This window comes from Sinohyriopsis cumingii, unplaced genomic scaffold (assembly GCF_028554795.1).
Source record: "Sinohyriopsis cumingii isolate HCF-2022 unplaced genomic scaffold, ASM2855479v2 utg001101l, whole genome shotgun sequence".
Taxonomy (NCBI): domain Eukaryota; kingdom Metazoa; phylum Mollusca; class Bivalvia; order Unionida; family Unionidae; genus Sinohyriopsis; species Sinohyriopsis cumingii.
In genome coordinates this window covers 1,304,793-1,325,095 of record NW_028315960.1, presented here as the reverse complement: position 1 = coordinate 1,325,095, position 20,303 = coordinate 1,304,793, and the positions used below count along the sequence as shown (strand labels likewise).

At 33.1% G+C, this 20,303-nt stretch overlaps 1 pseudogene; it reads right to left on the bottom strand.

Annotated features, from left to right (window-relative positions):
* Window positions 1-12,911: 12,911 nt before the first annotated feature.
* Window positions 12,912-20,040, bottom strand: LOC149772855 (uncharacterized; annotated as a pseudogene).
* Window positions 20,041-20,303: the final 263 nt, after the last annotated feature.

Sequence of the window (20,303 nt, the reverse complement as noted above, 5' to 3'; positions counted from 1 at the left end):
GACGTTATGTATATGGCAAGATGATTGGAGACGGTAAGCGTGCTTTTAAATAATATACATAAGAAATATAAAATGTATATGAAAGAATCTAGCAATGGCATTGAAAATGGATATCTCATCAGCATTGAAATCTAGGTTAATATCGTTCCGTTGCAAAGAGTACAGTCTGAAACAGCCCACTAGTGATGCAGTGGATCTTATTACAAAGGAGGAACTTGAAAAAAATTTTATATACCCCGGGCAAAGGGAAATTTACGATAGGATTTTTTCAGATCGGAACAAATACAAAATAATAAAAGAGATCCAGGAACCTTCTGGAACTGATCGTGTTTAACAACCTGTTTCTGCGACGAGCTTTACCAATGAAAAGGTGAAGACGTTGGACAGAAATAAAGAAACACTGACTCACCGTACACCAAAGGCTGTCTGTCCACAGATGGAAATGTGTCTGACCTTTTAGATAAAACGTTATCATATTGCCCCTGAACCATCGCATGCAGCTGGTTTCAGCATTAGATTGTAATACACGTGTCATATGTTGCGCTCACATGAATGATAAACTTGGAGCAACTATGTATGATAAATCGTTAAAGGGAAGACAACATTGAGTTTAGATGGAATACATTCAGTGGAAAGAAACAGTGTAATAAGTTTGCTAACACTTGAGAACTCACTCAGACAGGTATAATACAAACAGGAAAAAATTATCAAGTCCGCCAAAAAGCGAGGATATCAATATATTAACATAAATTGAAGACATAAAGATACTCTTTTTGTTTCCTTAGAGAGTAATATACCTGCTATGGTGACTTGGTTCCAATGCTAAACGCGGGCCGGAGTGATCGCATCGAGTTCGCAATTTACTTTGCGAAAATAGTTGCCTATCCATATGCACTGATATTATTTTTATAGTTTCGTTAAACGGACATGTTGTTCAGTAGTTGTATCTGCCTCAAAGGTTTTGCTGTATATAACTTTTGTCTTGTGACTTTCCCCGTTTTAGGCCCAAATTTATGGCAACTTTAGCCTCTTCAGCAATACAAATGAGGGTACATATAACTTGTTAATTTTTGCTATAAATTTCACTTTTATAGTTCGTGGAGGCTGACTGGATTGAAATAATTTACTTAAGGTTACATGCTGGAATCGAAGAAATATATAGCTATCTATTCTCTCTCTCTCTCTCTCTCTCTCTCTCTCTCTCTCTATATATATATATATATATATATATATATATATATATATTAAGATTAAAATAACTATATTCTTTATTTTACTTACTTACGCTTACCATGTAAACAACGACTATTTTTATTTAGATTCAAAAACAATATAGCATATCGTTTTCTGATCATTCCGACAACGAACAGTGCAAGTATAACAAAGCCTCTAATTTCTTGACCATCGTTTTTGATAAAGGGGACACATTCTTGTGTTTTTGTAAATGGATGGGAGTGGGTTGCGATAAAATTACGAGAAAGTCGATTGCAAGGTCTTCAGACCAGGAAATGATCCGATAAAAAATAACTTTCCAGGTAACATATATATATAACCCTTGCCTAATGTTCACTCAATCTTGAAGTCTCCATTATCCATGTAAAGAAATTGAACATTTTGTAGCCTTTTAAAATTACATATTAAACGTTTTCAACATTTTATGTAGCTGTGGCTTCAACTTGGAACATGCATTCACAATAAATGTATTCGTAATATTTTATTTTATTCAAGAAGTGACTTAATACTAGAATCTAATGGTCTCACTGTTTTGTTACCATTAATATACTGACATAAGGTTCTTCGAAATTGTAGTTAGGTACAAAAATTACAAATATTCGCAAACTTCGTATCATGTCTTGTTTCTTCCTTTTTCGTTTATGGCAAGCTCATCCGTGTTTATTTTCTATCTTTCATTTATCTTGTGCTTTTATGTTCTCTTTCGTTTCGCTATCTTTTCATATGTTGCTTATTATCGTGTACAATCCAGTAATATCCAATATGAAATACCTATTAAAATGTTTATAGTGTTATGTATTATGATATTATATTCAATCTTTCTATCTATTCTGCTGCATGTTCTCTTTTGCATGAATTATGGATGCTGTTATTCCAGAAAATTGATGACGACTCATTTGTTTGTTTTTTAACCCTTGTTTGTAAATGAATAATGAATACTCCGAGTAAAGGTTAATATTTGTATATATTATTTGTAATGACCATTATTTTAGGACATGCGTGTATCTATATGATCCATTTTGATATGTAGCATATCGAATAAACATTTACTGAAACTAGCAATTTCACCATTACATTCTGATTTCTTGTTCTGATTAAATTAGGTACTCCAGCTTGAGTTTGACGCTTTATAAGTCAGTATTACATTTTTAATTTCTGTTTATCTCCATCACAATGACTAGCAATTTAGTAACAAACTATGCAAATTGTGAATATTTCCTTCTAAAATACGAACTCGTACGAATCTTGCTTATCTCTGAGATTTATATCAATATTTTGCCTCATATTTAGTCTTCTTATTGGATTCAATTAGATTATTCCACGAACATGTATCAACAAAGATGAGAATACTCTTTATATGCTTTTTTGTGCTGATTATTGTTCAGTTGTCCAAAGGTCTGTCTCTCTTCATATTGGTTTTGTTTCATTTCTTTTGGGGTTGGGGATGGGATGGGGGTGTAATATTACTTCAGAATTTATGCTTATGCTGCTGAAATTGGTAGAGATAACGAAACTGACTTAATACCTATTCAAGACTCTCTTCTTTTATTTCAAAATCACCATATTTTCAAACGGTAAACTGTTAAGCAAATTAACCTTGATACTGATTTAAGTTTCAATTTTTTTTTCAGCCACATGTAAGTCATTGTTATAGTTACACACGCTCCTATAAAATATTTCAATTTTTAAACCATCTGATCAACATCTATAACCAATCGAATTCGGTTTTATATTGCAAGGAAAGCCAGATGAATCTTCTTTTTTAAAGATAGCCATTTATGTAGAAATTCTCCTATATACATTCATGTATCCGATACTGCAGGTTGATACATACTTTGGACCATATTTGGTTGGGAGTGTTAAATTTTAATTGGAGTCTTGTCTATGAGTCTGTTAAATGTTGCATCTCAATTCGACTAAAGCTTCAATAGTTAGACGCGTTTCATTTTGTACACACTACCTCCACGTTCTAATCTTTAGAGGATCGTTAGATATTCCGACCACTTTTGCCTTGTTGACTTGGTTGTCCAAAATGTTCAGATCACCGCTATGCAGGCTATACCTGAACATACCAAGGACTCTTCAATTTCTCTGATTCAAAGTAATTTGCTCTGGACTTATTTTATAAATCAGCACAACAATTGTGAATGGAGAATGGATCTTTAAAGAACGAAATTTTTGTCCAAGGTATGCACACAATATTTGATCTTTTCACATCTGGTACTACGTACGTGTTATGTGTTAGAACACTTATTTCGTCATTACTTCTTTCAAGGCTACAATCAACTTTAAACTTATGTAATTTAATATAGGCTCAAGCCAAATTTACTTTAAGAAGGGAACCCCAATAGGTAGAAGTAAAAGGTAATCCACAAACGTTCAAGTGAACCTATTATACATTAAGCCCAGGTATTTCAAAATCAGGTGCCAAAATGCTCAATCGTAAATGCATTCAAAATAAATTAATTTATAAAGGCGTTCATATATTTCATAGACGGAAGTAAAAGTTCCCCACTTACGGATTTGTATATGTATCATAAATTAATCGTCGGAGTTTCAAAACCCTCAACTAATGTGTCAACATTTTTACGCCATCTTAGTATATAAAAAACAGGAAAATGTCAAAATTGGGTCAACTGAAGATATCATGAACACAGAATCTCATGGCCCAAAATTATCCGGGCGCCACGTGTCCCAGTGGAAAAAGATCACTGACGCATCTCACCTCTGTCCTCTTGTGTGGAGTCTCGGCTAGACCAATATGGGTGCATGAGAAAACTTGAAAGTAGCTTCCCGTGGACCGGTGGTAACCTCCTGGATCTTTTCTTCTTCACGAGCCAAAATATGCAGTTCACCATCTATAGCCTATCAGGTAATAAAAACCATGCTAAACCCAACAAAACTAAAACAAGACCAAAATTATTCATAAAATCGCTATTGTCTTTAACAGCGTTATACAAGCTATCCAGAAGAACCCTGATATTTATTTTCAACTGAGCTCTTTCAAGTTGATAGAAACTTGTTCTAAGGATTTACCTGCAATTGTGTTGAGAAGAGATCTTATGGAAATAAGTACAGCATGAATTCCTATTGGCCTAATTGTATATATCAGTCATTTCTGGGCCTTGAATTGTGATGCTTTTGCTCTTCCAAAAACATTACAATGCTTCATCCAGATCCATGCATGAAGAGACAAAACAATGTGTGTCAAAATTAAAATTATTTAGGAAGCCGAGTTAATAAGTCACATTGGGACACACTACATATCCGCCAATAGGATTTATACCATTGGTTATTACTGAGACTTCTGTTTCTTCGACGTGGATTCCTCGATATTTTGTCTCATGTCTAAAAAGGTCCTTTAAACAAATATCGAAATTGTGATGCAATCAAGTACTATTTTCAGGAGAGCTCATACATTAACGGGGTTAATATCATCAATGATCATTATATCAACTCACAAAGACCGTTCTATTTCTCCGATTTTACCAAACTAATTTTATCTGAACTCAGTCTTGGATCAAAGCTTTTCGGTGACTCTAAAAACGCCAGATGGGAAAAAGTGTTCATGAAGAGAATCTTCTTCATCGAGTTTTGTGTAATGGGTAACCTTAAGACAAGGTAATATAATCAATACATATTCAGCTTCTACATTATGATTCTGTTCACACAACGTCTGCATTCAAAGTAACTCTATTGTCAAACAGTGCAGCGTCTTGCGGGTGTGGGGTGTCATGAGGAATGGAGAGGCGGGACTTTAAGTAATGAACGGTCTACTTATTTCTTTTTCAGTCCAATTAAGGAATAAGTAATTAATTTAATGTTCTTAGCTTTTGAGTATCTTGAAGGTTTCATGAAAGTTTCCTCTAAACATGAAAGTGGTCGGTACTTTATGAATAAACATGTTAAGGATTTGCAAATTAGGAAAAGGAATATGAAATAAAGATTTAACTATCACAAAAGTTGGAAATGATTAGTAAAAATATCTTTTACACCGAAGCACGCTGATAACATTAAGATTTACTTTTATATACAATGGAGTAATTATTTCTTAATTTTTGTTTAAGCCCATCCTTATAATAAAGTGAAATAAATTTACTTGTTTTCAAATAAAAAAGCATTTCTTCTTCTAACATCAATTCGAAATAGACAGGTGACACATGTTTTCTTATGTCGGTTGAGCAATAAATTTAATATTGAACGGGGAAAGATGGTGGTTGGTGTCTGCCATGTACATTTATACCCTTGTCTTTTAACCTCATGTTGATTAACAGGCTAATCTGTCTTGAATCAAAACAGCCGCCTGCACGCGGCCAAAAGCATACCAAGGCTAAAGTGGACCTGAGCACGAGCAGGAGAGTTCTATAACAATGTAAACACTGAAGTTCAAATACCCACATCATGCAGAAGTTGTATCTAGAGGAAAATGCGTTGTCAGCTCTTTCAGCCTTCGGGTTGATCACGTCCGCTAAAAAGACATTAATAAAAAATAAAGAGACATTAATAAAAAAGAAAATAATATGAAAATGGTAATTACTAACATTTGTAATCTTGCTCTGATTGAAATTCATAGGGTCCGGACAAAATAACTAAACTATGATAGGCGTACCTCTTCAAGTCGATGGGAACACGTATGACATAATTTTTGTTACAGATGTAATCTTTCTCAGATATGACAAATCAATTACATTTAATAATCTTAGAAGAAAAACGTTAAGTTGGTCCAGATGATTCTTGAGTCTTATGACTCAATGCTATTCATAGGGCAAAATTATCATGATGGTTTATATCTCTTCCTCTTTCTTCACAGAAAATAAACATTCACAAATAATGAGAACTCTACACGCTTGCCATCTGAGATCCACATATAAAAAGCATTTATCTATATGACCAGTAATTTTGCTGTCAAATATACAATTGTTTCTTACTGCCGTATTGCCGTTCTCTCAAACGAGGGTGGAGAAACATTTTCCTCGATGTTACCTAGTCACAACTGAACAGCGTGATTAACCATACTGAAGCTTTATGTCTAGATTATGTATCTTAGTCGTTTTTCAAAAGGACACATCACTGTAACTGACCCTGGCTGGTCCTACGGAAGGATTGGAACCCATGCTCTACCTAGACTTCCAATTTATTTATGACATTTCTTTGTTACCTCATTATTTATTGATACTCAAAGATATCGATCTTGTATATATATATATATATATATATATATATATATATATATATATATATATATATATATATATATATATATATATATATATGTGTGTGTGTGTGTGTGTATGTGTGTGTGTGTGTGTGTGCATTTTCGGACTCGGTCATAAGTGAATAAATAAAGCTAAGTCTAACAAATAAAACAATTATGAACGACTATTTAATTAATCATCCGCTCAGTAAGGAATTTGTCATATTTGTTAACAAAATAGCAAGATTTTCCATATCTGATCTATTCAAGCTTAAATTACTACAGGACTATCATATTTACATTTAGATGACATGTATACAAAACAAGACATCCAGGAAAGAAAGAAAGACTATTCATTGTGTAAGTGGTATAAAGGTTATATACAACGCCATTGTGATATTGTAACCTGAACATTGAGCAGTATTGTGATAAGGTTACGCTATTGTCACGTCTGGAATAAAACGGTTAGGACGACAATTATCCAATGTTAATATATCCTAGTCATATAAATCCTACTGTGTGGATTAACAAAAACATCAAAAAAGACTTTAGTGCATCTTCATATAAAAGTTGAGTATGGGATATAAAATCCTTGCAGATATAATATTGTGTCAATACATACAAACACAGGCTCACACATGTACGAGAAAGGTATATATATATATATATATATATATATATATATATATATATATATATATATATATATATATATATATATATATATACATATATATATATATATATATGGGATAATGGTAATTAATTAAAGGGAATCCAACTATCGTATGAACGTTAGTAGAGTTTATAAATAAGCCAAACATTTTGGAAAGCCGCCACTGCACGTAATCATCCGATGTAGAGGAAGAGTAGATCTGGTAGACCCCCTACTGACAAGTAGTACGTCTTTATCATATTCCGTCGTTAAAATCCTTTTGTAGACATCCATTACAAGAGATAATTTAACAAATGTATGATGCGTACATTTATTCAGAAAACTTACTTCTTACAATCATTTGACATTTATTATAACTCTTCGTCATGTTTATTTTGTATTATTATATAAATTACAGACAATGCCAGCAATGCATATCAATTTTAATTGTTCTAATTGGCTTACAGAGTATATAAACGCTGCAGAAACAACTAACAATTATATTCCGACTATGCGTCAATGACGTCTTGGAAAAATGATAATTCGCTCTCACAATCATTTATATTTTTGATCATTAATCGGCCGGTCCATCATCCTTTAGTCTCGCCTTCCTTTGAATGAATTTTCAATTTCGTCTTCGACGACTGACCTAATTTAAGTAGCTTAATGGGGGTTCACGTTCATTAGAGAGATAATACAAATTGCTATTCTTAATTAAGTCTCTATTTCCAGTCCTAAATGATGATAAATTTAACTATATATTATCTATTTTATCTTGCAACTTAAAGACCTACGGACGTTTTTACCTCCCTACTTTACTTTCTTTTAGAATGTATAATCAGATTTTCCTTTATGGTAAGACGATATTATAATATGTATATTTTGGACATGTCGCACTAAGTTGTTCATAAACACTAACGATGTTATTCGGTAATTGTGTGACGCGAAAACTATATAAAAATTCCATATCATATTTCCCTCGTACGACAGGTAAAGCAATCGACTGAGAAAAGATCAATATATTATAATATTGTGGCTCGATTTATATTTACGACAAAACGTTTGGAAAGTGCCATGTGTTGTTTCAAAAATCTCTACAAAACCTTTTGGTGGTATACGACTTACTAACGAATCGATTAAATGAATGGATGCTGATTATAAGCTTGTCATCCACGTATTTTAATTTATCATAGGTTACTCATTCAAGAATGACCGAATTACTAATGGCTAAAATCTAGCAATGGAGGCCGATTATATAATTATCATCCTTGTGTTTCAATGTCGCAGTATTATAAGCGTAGGAAGTAGAAAAGCTGTGAAAATTTCATTCTTTCAGGCATATATATTATTGGTTCTTGGCAAGAGCGGTCACTACAATTTAAACTCTTATAATTTGTTAAATAGTTTGTTTGTTTTGCTCTCGAAGAAGCGAGAAAGACTCAGCAAGAGGCAAAACTGAACAAGTTAAGAAAATATTAATAGATATAGAACAACCATCAAATATGGATAGAAGCTTAATGTTTGAAGCCAGCGCCAGGAAAATAGTACAGTCACTGAGGATTATTGGAGATGATTTAGATAAAACATACTGTAAGAAACATGAGAATGTAATAGGTGTACTATCGTTTACTAATTGATGAGCAGGAATGTTTGTTGAGATCTTTTTTTTTCTTCAATGATTATTTGCCGTGACAGGTTCCTACCTTAAATCCGGTGTTTACTTTTAAATAACGAAGATATTTTCTTTTTGTGAAGTATTGCACATGGACATACGATTGTAAAAAGAAAACCCACTAATTGTATCAAGTTGACTGTTCACCCCGATTATGCTACAAACACCCGAAATCTTCATTGAAAAGTTGCATTTACCTTTTGAGTTTCCTTGAGATAGGTGTGATATTTAATACCTGATTTACATAGTAGAAACTGAAGTTGTGTTCTGAGAAGATGAAAGAAGTGAATATATGCCAGTTTAAAGCAACACAATTTATTCATGATGGGGACGGTCGGTAAGTTATACAAATTATATTCGCTGACGATTCTCATATGTGTACACTGCAGGCAAATGATAGGAAAAGTCATAACTATCAGAAGAGAGGCATTTGCATATAAGGAACACTGTCTTACCAGATAGTTAAACAAGAATCCCCAGAACCAATTCAAAGTCAACTATATTTGTCACGGCATCCTCTGTCTCCAATACTGACATGTTCGAACAAAAACGAACAGAGCCCCTACTACTGCAAAACGACTTTTCTTTCCCATGGTATATTCAAAAACGTATATAGATTAAATGTATTCATATCGGAAAAACGTGGGACTCTTGTTATGTTCATACGAACTGCTCTGGTCAGAGTGTTCCCATAGGAAACGAGTACCAGTTTTAATGTGTAAGGAGCGTGTTCACGATAGACGCTGTTGAGACTCACTGAGTACGGATGGCCGAGCTCCGTCATTGTGTTAAAATACAATTTAAGTAGAACAGTCTATATATAAATCTTATAACAGTCCATTTATTTCAAAGAAAGACATTTGTGCAACACATGTAGCTGTGAAAGCGCAATGAAGCATATATATTTCAGGTTAATAGAAACTGTCATTATGTATAGAGAAATACATTAAAGCTGAAAACTAACATACGACACACGAATTCGCAATTAGATGATTAATTAATTTAGTGAAAAGTGACAAGCTGATGTCTGCCGGCTATCATTAAATTCTACATATTAAGAGATGAAAATGCATTGAGCTTAGAAGATTGGTTCAAAAATATAAATGCGTTTGGGTAAAATATTTTTGGTGTATAAGGTATTTGACTTATTAGAGCATATATTTTGTGCATTGTTTCTCTATAGCTATATGCTAGTTTTATGATTTGATGTTTGTTAAATTCTGATTTGAATACCTTTGTATTATTGTCCTAAAAAGAAAAATTTGCTTTCTTCATTGATTTTGTATCTGTCTTTCACCTAAATAATGATTATCATTTAGATCATAACTGAATCAAAACAATTTTATACCCATTTGCATTCAGATCACAATTGGGTTTACTTCTGTGTCTTATTACTAAGATGTAAACTGTGTCTAAATATAAATAATACTTTAATCTACAATACCTTCACGGTGAACTCTCAGAGAAGTTCTTGTCATATATTATCCGGCATCGTTGTGAGTGTAAACAAAACAACTTGCAATGAGTCACATATTTCATTTCCCGATCAGCATCAATGCCTCATTGTGCACTGTAGCTGAAATGCATTCAGACAACCACACTATATCGCTTATATTAGAAAGATTAAACATTTACATTTAAATCAATACCAAGAATGTTTCAGTCCAAACTTTGTGTTGCCACTAACATGGGAGAGGAAAATATGCTCTAAAAATCGACTGTGAACAAGAAGGAAAAATTGTGACCTGAGTAGAATTATTTATTAACTAAATTTATTATTAGCTATCTCAGTGAATTCATTTTTTTCGGTAATTCACCAGCGTTTACTAATCTATGTCCCCACGTTATTTTGTACGACAATAAAGATCATATTGTTTGCTAAATTACATATTGTGCTCTGAAATCCTAACAGCAGCGATATAAAAATGAATGAAATGAAGAATTTTGTATTTTGTATGTGTACATTTCGGGACAATCAACGATAATATATTAGACAGGCAAAGGAATTTAGCAATAGAAATTGCCTGCATATATTTATTTCTGAACCGTTGTCAGATAACAATTTCAACGCGTTTCAATTCTATTATGAAAAAGAATTAATTCACATATTTGTTAATGCTTGTCTTAACTTCTATAGTGGTGTCTATTTCTTAATATTAATCAAAATTTAGTTCCACAAAGAACTGGTATAATGCCCATCTATTAAATGCAATAAATCTTATTTTTTGCATCATAATAATTTAACGAGAGAAATGCTCTCTACTCTAAAGAAATAATACATAATACATGATTATATGATAATAAAGAAAGAAGCATGATTATAATTTATTCAGTATTATTTTATACATCCATGCCAGTTTGAATAGGTTATCACATTTCTAGATGGAAAAGATGGACATATATTTTCTGTAGCGCGGTCCGGGGCCTAAATGTGATTGGGCGACTTTTTAAATGCATTTATACGGTAAGATAGCAATAGTTCATAATTCCTCATCACTTAATATATACTTATTATTTGCTATCTAGGAGAGATTCTAAATGCAGATATTTTGTCTACATCTGCAATACATTGACGAAAATGGTATTTATGTTCCACAATAAATTACATTTTTTTTTGACGATCACGAGTTAATTTAATTATTTTTATTAAGGCATGCATTCTTCTAACATCAATTCAAAATAGACATATTAGTGACAGATGTAGTCTTATAGCGACTGCAAGAGATGTCCTCTATTTACTGTGGAAATATGGCGGTCAGTGTCAGCTATGAACGGTTTGAGTCCTTCCATTTAACCGCATGCTGAGAAACAGATTAATTTGCCTGGAACCAACATTGCCGCCTGCAGGCGGCCACACAAATGCAATACTAAACTTGACTTTAGTACCAAGAACAATAGTTTCTTCAAGAATGGAAATAATGAAACCCAGTCATCATTTTCATGCAAAAGTTGTTTCCAAATGAAAATTCTTTGTCAGCTCTTTTATCTTTCAAATTGAACGACACGCTTGTCCATATTGTGCTCTAATAAGACATTAATAAAAAAGAACTTGAAAATAGTATTTGCAACACATTTAAATGACAATATTTGCAATTTTATTCAGATTGAAACTCATTGGATACAGACGAAATAACCCTGATGTACATTTTCTGAGGTTTACTTGAAAATTTGACCAAACAAACCCCTTCAACGTCATAGGTTTTTCCGAGGTTTTTCTAGGAACACCTAGGAAAAACCTTGAACGTCCGAGGTTTTACTGATATTTTGTCCAAGGGTTGTTTACAAAATGATCTCGTACATTAAAAAAGACACCTAGGAAATACCTTGGACAAAACCTTGGACATGAGAACTTAGTCATTTTTTTTAGCTCCGAAAAACCTGGGACACAAGAACTTAGTCGTTTGTTAGCTCGGACATTGCTCAGAAATGTGGACTTAGAAAATGTTCATCTAGGACATGGACTTGGTGTGTTTTGACTGTGCACTTAGAGATTTTTGTATATTTATTCAGAACTTTTTTTTACAGTTTATTAAAATGAATAATGTTTGTCATCCAAAACAACTAACAAGTCTACAATTTGAATTAAAATATATGAATTATTGTTGACTGATTGATTTGAAATTAACAGTTCACCATCTCAGTTCAGGCAATATGGTGCTAAACAGGAACACAGATTTTGGTTTCACATCTCATTTACATGGAGATAAAAATATGAGATACAGAACCAAAACCTACACACATGCTGGAATCCCAAAGTGAAATAAATTCTAACCGTCCATACACTTTTAATCACTTCAGTAATAGTCATATCAGTATAAAACAATGGTCCCAGTTATAATGCCCTGTATCCACATTTGACAATTGTAAAAATATATTTTCGAGCAATTGAATCTAAAGTAAAGTCTTCGATGCTTAAAAGTATGCGTCATTTTTCTTGCAATTTGCATTTGTGCGTTATTACATCAGTGATAATTGAAAATACCAGCGGAAATGGATAATAAATTAGTGTATGGCTTTGTCTATTTGTCACATTAGTTACACGAATAATAATTATCAACACATAATTGAATCTGAAAAATTGCACGGAATTGGCACGGCACCATTGTAATCGTCATTTCTCATATGTCAGCTGATAATAAGCCCAGTTACAGCAAAATTTAATCCCTTTCAAAATGATTTGGGAAGAATGCACCAAACACTTGATCCTGTTTTCTGACAACAAAAAGGGGTTCTTTTAGGTGCTCTGCTGCTATAACACTGATTCCATCTCTGAAAAAACATAAAATACTTTTGGGAGTTTAATAATATTAAACTTTTCAATGATGGTACTGCTTCTGATGCTTAAATAAAATGAAATATGAAAAATGACTTCAAAGTTATTGACAATAAAAATTTGAACAATGACTGTTTTCACTTTGAGTTTAAACCTACCTAATATTTTTTATTTACAATTCATTAAATTCTTATAAAACGTAGGTATTCATCAAATATAGGCAAGTAAGGTACTGTAAATGTCATTTTTCAAGTAAAATGGAAACATTTGTACATGTCATTTCAGTTTTGCAAAGTCACATCGATCAAGTGAAACTGTATGTCCATAGTTAAATTGTTTGTCAATAGCTAAATTGTGAGTAGTAATGGATAAAGTTATAAACGCGAGCTTGTATTAGTGTACTTGTACTTCTGAAAAATATTTATTTATTTACCTAAATTCTAACACTTGAAGATGAAGTCTTTCCTCTATGTTTCCTTTGGACACAAATAGCTTCCCAATTGCAAAATACATGGCCCGTTTCTCTGTGGGGGAGGTATCTCTGAACTTTAATAGCTACTTCACCAGTGCATTTGTTCTCTTCAAATGCAATTGTAAATAAATTCTGCTTCTTGACCTTGCTACAGGAAGAACAATACATGACAAAACCATGACGGATAATGTTTGAAACATTCATAAAATCAGATTCAGCATTAAACTGGATCAATTGACTAAGTTGCATTTTAACCTGGTATTCAAACTTGGTGTTGGTTTCTTGTGGCTTAACAACTTTTCACAGATAAGCTTCTTGGCCTTTTTTATTCTTCCGTGAACTATCTAGAATGTCCTTCATACAATCTTTGACGATTTCTTCTTTGATAGCAAAGGAGCTTTGCATTGTTTGGGCTATTCTTTTTTGTGCTTGAAAAGCCCAAAAGATCTGACAGCAAACATTACCTGTGCCATGAATTCCTTGCTTGATTTCACCGTTGGAAGATTCAAAAGAAAGGCATGATCATGCCCATAGTGGATCCCACATTTTAACACATTCAGCTGTGTGAGTTAAGTTGTGCATGTTCAAGCTGGGAAAGTTTTCACCATAAAGATGGTTTGCTTTACCAACAAACAAATAAAGATTACAGAATATGAGCTCTCTGAAGATCAGCTTGTGAAATACCCTACCCAATACTACGTATGTTACTTTCACCAAGCAGCTGAAATGTTTGAAGTACAAGGCTGGTAACTGATCCTGTAGACATGGCAATGAATAGAATAACAACCAATTTCTCAGCTCTGATACCTTCCAATGCATGAAGGTGTTTGACATGATTCTTGGCATTCTGTGAATCCTGTATGGTGGTCGTATCTTCTTCAGTAGCATGTCCATAGTTGTAATATGCTGCCCAGTGTAGAATGACTGTGTCCTGTATTCAGGTTCAAGCCATAGATGAAAAAGCCTTTTTGAAATACGTAACATAGTGACATGAATATAGTCTACGACTATATTTTGTGTCATTGAAATGTATGGCAGGTAGCTAAGTACGCTTAGTCCATATATTCCTTTCTGACGTGTTCAACTTACTTGGGCTTGAGATGCAGTCTGCTTGAAGTCCATCTCATTTCGAAGTTGAGCAGGTACACTTCTCTGAGGATATGACCTACATCTGCCTCTTCTGCGTTTCACTACAACGCTAGGTTCTTCACAATACAAGCAGCCATACTCTCCATTATGTTGGGTCATGTTTGTGACATATGCCCTGGCTTGTAAGTCCATTGTTGTTACTACTAGCATAGCTTTAACAATAAACGTTCTGTCTTCAGCCGTTACAGAAACCCCCTTTATAACCAGTTCCAGACCTACACTTTACCACATCTTGGATAGATGGGTAGAACAATGTCTGTCTATAAGTGTTATCATATACCGATAAACAGCTCCGACGTTGACAAAGGTTCAATGCAGTTAATTAACTCAAGCAATGGATCTGTTACATTATCTACATCACTAGGATAGCCACGCTAACCAATTTCAAATCATCCTTTATTTGACACACTTTTTAATTATAATTACCAACATAACACATATATGAAACAAAAGCATGCATAAACATATATATAACGAGTGGCCGGCCAAGGAGATACTTCCCACATAAATTTGTAATTTCAGATGCTTAACTAATAACAAAAGTAAACATTATGTTACCTTTTACACTATGAATAGTGGCAAGATGACTCTGTAATGTTTGCCTACGAGATAATATTCGACTGCATCCCTCTATAGGACACCTCCACTCTTTCTCTGTTACCATGCACGCCATAAGATCTTTTTCCTCCATGATCTAAAAAATAGATTTTCATATGTCATGCCTTTTAAGATAATAATAACTTAAACACAGCTCCCAGTGGAACACACTTATATTTGAAGCTATTGTTTATTGTATTATTTTGTGTTCATACATATCTAGTAATTAAGACATGTCTGTAATATATTTTAAATCTGGGTTATGGAAGGCATTACATAAATTTAAATGCGTATCAGGCATTATCAATGAGTTACTGAAGGCAGGCATGTATATTGTTCTGCTGAAAATGATATATTAATGACAGCAAGACAGTGAATAACATATGACTAAGATAAAACTAACAGTTGTAATCATGCATTAGTATAAAGGCAAACTATAGAGTAAACAGTCCATAATGTACCCTAATACATTTCTGCAATAAAATATTGGTAAAATACAAATTATCAAGGTATCCAGACCTTTGGGAACATTGACATTTTGAATCATGGATACTGTATTTCAAACCATCTACTGATTATCAGACCAGGTGTGGAGATGTTTTGGACCAGGATATTCTGAGTTTTTGGACAATAAAACGAAACTATATTCATGTATATGTTTGTTTATTTTGATCAATTAGTCGAGGCGAAATAATGTTTCTGTTCAGCTGACTGTCCCTGATTTGTGTTGCAGACCATAGCACTTATTTCCACCCCGGGGTAAAATAAAATTTCTGAAAATTGATTTGTGCATCTAACAGAGCCAGTTTAACCCAGTACATGCAGTGCTTAGTACATTATATATAAATCTGTATCATATACATAAACTGCTGTTTAAAAAATACATCCCTACCCACCTACCCAAATTTTAAACGAAGTCAATAGGAAACATATTTTTATTTGCCCAATATAAAAATTGGGCTATCAGACACTTTAGTTAAAACCACGATCACACAATATTTATATCACTACAGTATCTTTGATATTATGGTCCAAAAATATTTTGATAGTCTGAGTATCAGTAGAGATGATGAATGTTCCCCGATGGTTTGAGAACACGAATTTATGTCAGTGGACATGAAGGGAAAATGTACAACAGTTATAAACGTATACCAACTCTTATATTATTATATGAATATCTTGGATTAAGGTCAAAAACAATACCATTATTTAATCAAGTTTCATTCCAATTCAATTTGTAGTTTGGAGTAATTCTAAAAAGGACAATAACTCAGTTTAAATCATAATAGTTATGTTCTTGTGCACTACACATTCCATTATACATTTTCCGTTACACTTTACATATCATTTTTTCAAGATATATTTAAATTTGGTTCAAAAGTCGAAACACATGGTCCTCAATGTCCATATCCGGAACGTTCATGGTGCAAAGAATTATTAATTCATCAGCTTTACTTATTTATTAACACCCTTTCCTAATTTATGTCTTCGTTTATAGTTCAGTTAGCACAGTTCACTAAAACACTGCATTGTGTTAAATACACGTAACATATCTATACTCTGTTGAAGGCATCATTTGTTTACATGTTCGTGTAATGGCACGTCCGGTCTGCAACGATGGGAAGCTGGGAGATAATTTTATTTTACATAATTAAGTATTGAGATTGTTATACGGACCCCAATTAAGACTCAAAGCAGGTTCATATCTGCACACTGGTTGAAATTTTAAAAATTATTATGAGGAAATCTTACCTAAGTTCCTGGAAATATTTCTTTCACATTCTTTGATTGGTTGTAGAGGATGGAATTATCCAATCACGGCAGTGGATTCACCGATTTATCAATCTCGTTCGCGCCTTAATATAATTTAAAGCAGTCTATTCAAAGCCTACGAGTTTCTAATAGTTTGCGTTGAAAAGTAATAGGTTTGCCATGAACTTGTTTGGGTTATTCATATGGAAAAATGACAATTCGATTACCGGAAATGTACTCAGCCTCCAAAATATTGTTCAGCCGAGAAAGGCAACAGAACAATACAAAGTCGGGGATTTGGTATCCGCGAGGTTGCCGAATTTTGGAATAACAGAAGGGATCATTGGAAGGATTGGATGTAAGTTCGTTTCTGTTTTCTTGCATTACATTAAATTAGAAAAAAATAGGTATTTTAATTGGTTTTCGTATATTGTCTACCATCTTAGCGTGAGTGAAAAAGAACGCCTGCATTTTAATATGGATTGTTTTTTATTAGAGCTATTGTTATTTTGATGTAGATCTATTTTGCAGTCATTTTAACCTCGAAATGGAAACAAAAGATATATAACTGGACGAAAATCCGGTTTATCCAAAAAGCATATTGAGGTTGACTCCACGCACGTCCAGTACGGTTTTATTCACCTACGTGTAAAACAATCGAACGTCTGTTTTTTAGTAAGGATTTTGCATATAAGTTTTGAGTCATTAATTTTTTGAAAATTTAGGGAAAAACAAATTATATTCGGAATGTAGCATGAGAAGGCTTGAGGTAAATGGACTTTAACTGCTAAATGTATGTGTATGCACATGCGCATTACAGTAAAGCTCGCTTACTTGTGAGCCTTTTGGGGCTCAATCACTAAAGTTTGCTCTTAGGATATAAACTCATTTAATAAACATAATTATCTGATTAACATGCTAACTTTTAATATAAAAAACCTTGCAGATGAATCCAAAAAGAAAGAGATGCAGTCAGTATTAGGCAATGATGTTTATTTCTACACTTTAGTTGAGACATTAATACGAGAAGAAAGTTAAAATGATGAACATAAGGAAGAAAGTCAGGGTCAACCACTAGCTAAATGCTCAAAGGTACTAAAACCTTTGTTAATCTTTCTTAACAGCTTCTCGTCCTTTGATGTTGAATAAATCTACTATAGATTTAAATATTGTTATATTATTGTTAATAAACAATAATTAAAAATTGATACGAAGTTTAACTGTCATTTTTCCCAATTCAACGATAGTTGTAGTCAAGGGGAGATCAATCAAATTCACGAAAGTACCTGGCTATGCGTTCCCAAGAGAGATAATACCATTTCATTTATGTATTTATTTATTCCTAAATATTAAATGCATTAAATGACTTATTTGAAATAGGGTCCATCAATACTTCTAACATTATCATTTACATATATTTGGTTTTACTATTCAAAGCTGTCAGAACCAAACACAAGAAATCTACAGTTGGAAATGGAACTGGAGATGGGTAAAAGGTATAGTTAAACACTTTGTAAATATGATTTATTTTCAGTCTTAACAAAGATTTACACAATGTGTAATTCTTTAAAATTTGGTTAATGTTCATCACATTCAGTGCAAATATGAGCTTGTTTCTCTAAAATCTTTTAACAGGATTAAGAGTCGGCTGATCCAATCCTGCAGATGTTTAAAAAAATTTGAATTTATTTTGCACCAAGCCATGAAAAAATGAAATGAGCTTCTAATTAAATTGGATTTCTTCTGTTTGTCTAACTGATATGTAAACATGACATCCAGGATATTGATCTTGTGCTCTGTTTTACCACTTACATACAAATTTAAGGCCAGCTTGCCAAAATACACTTTTTTCAGCAGTAAACATGGGTGTCTGTATTTATTCCTAAGTAAAGAATTCCCATCACTAATAAATGGCATGGCATGTATTGGATGTTATCTCAGGAGTTTGGAATTTTTCCCTTAAATTTAGGGTTGAAACAAATAAAGATAACATAGTTGTAGCAGTAAATAAACAGACCAAGGAGGCAAAACCATAACAGACTAAGAAGGCATCACAACAGCAAACAAACGAAGACAGTAACACCGAAACAATTGAAGGTTATATTAAGATGCAACAATTTCAGACTTTCTACAAACTTTGGCCAACAAGTTTCATGTACTACCATTGAGGGTTGATTACAGTATTGAAATAGTAACTTAGTAATTCTGTATAATTTTAATATTAAAGGGGTGAATCAGAATGTTATAATCGATTGATTACATTACTTTCAACATTATATTTAATAAAAAGTAAACGTTAAATGCTATGAACGTAATTAAACACACTTTTACAAATTTATCTTATTTAGTCATAGCCCAACAGTCATCCTTATATTTACTCTCAGCCCCAAAAAGGCTTTTTCATAGCATTGTGCTATTGGGCCATCAGTAATTTCGCACAATGCACAGTGTGGCTGGGAAATGCTCTTTCCGCCGCAACATTCAGATGAACTTTTACCTAATACAGTATTAAAATTAGCACATGCAGTATCACGTGAATCATGCGTCACTAATATTTTATAGTGCTTCTCCTTAAAATACTTCTAATTTGTCACACTTAAATCAACTATTTTTAAAGGCCTGTTTTATGTTACCAATACAAATGTTGTGCATATAATACATGTATTTTTGTATGCTCTGCAGATCAGTCTAGAATAGGTAGCTGAAGCACAGCGACAGCTTGTGCTTGATACGATGGGAGAGCAGTCTTCTTTGCAGTCTTACTTGCAACAAGAAGATGAAATAAACGAGTAAGTTTTGTAACAAATTGGGTTTGTAAGAAAGTTCGGTCAGTTACGTGCAGTTTACACAAAGATGAGTTCCTTTTGAGAGGTATTTGATCACTCATTTGTGTTTGTATCGTTTGACAACTGGTCCTTGTTTGCTCTGGATCTGCAATATTCTCCAAAATCATATATTAATATGTATTGATCCTTACAGTGTCCTTATTCAGGATGTTGAGCTTTATAAAGCCAACATTAAATACAAGAGCAAAGAAATGCATTTATTACTTTTACTTATCTCCGATAAAATTGTTTCTTTAATTAGCTTATAATAAGAATAATAAAATGTAACCATGTAAAATAAAAGAACCATCATACATCAGTCTTTGGTTTTCCAACACTATTCCTATCCACTTTATTAATCACCATACATATTTGTATGTTGGAAAGATACTTCAAGTGTGGTTAGTTCAGCTTTCAATGTGCTCAACAACCCTGACTCTTTGGAACAACCCCCTAGAATGGCATCTTCAAACCAACCAAA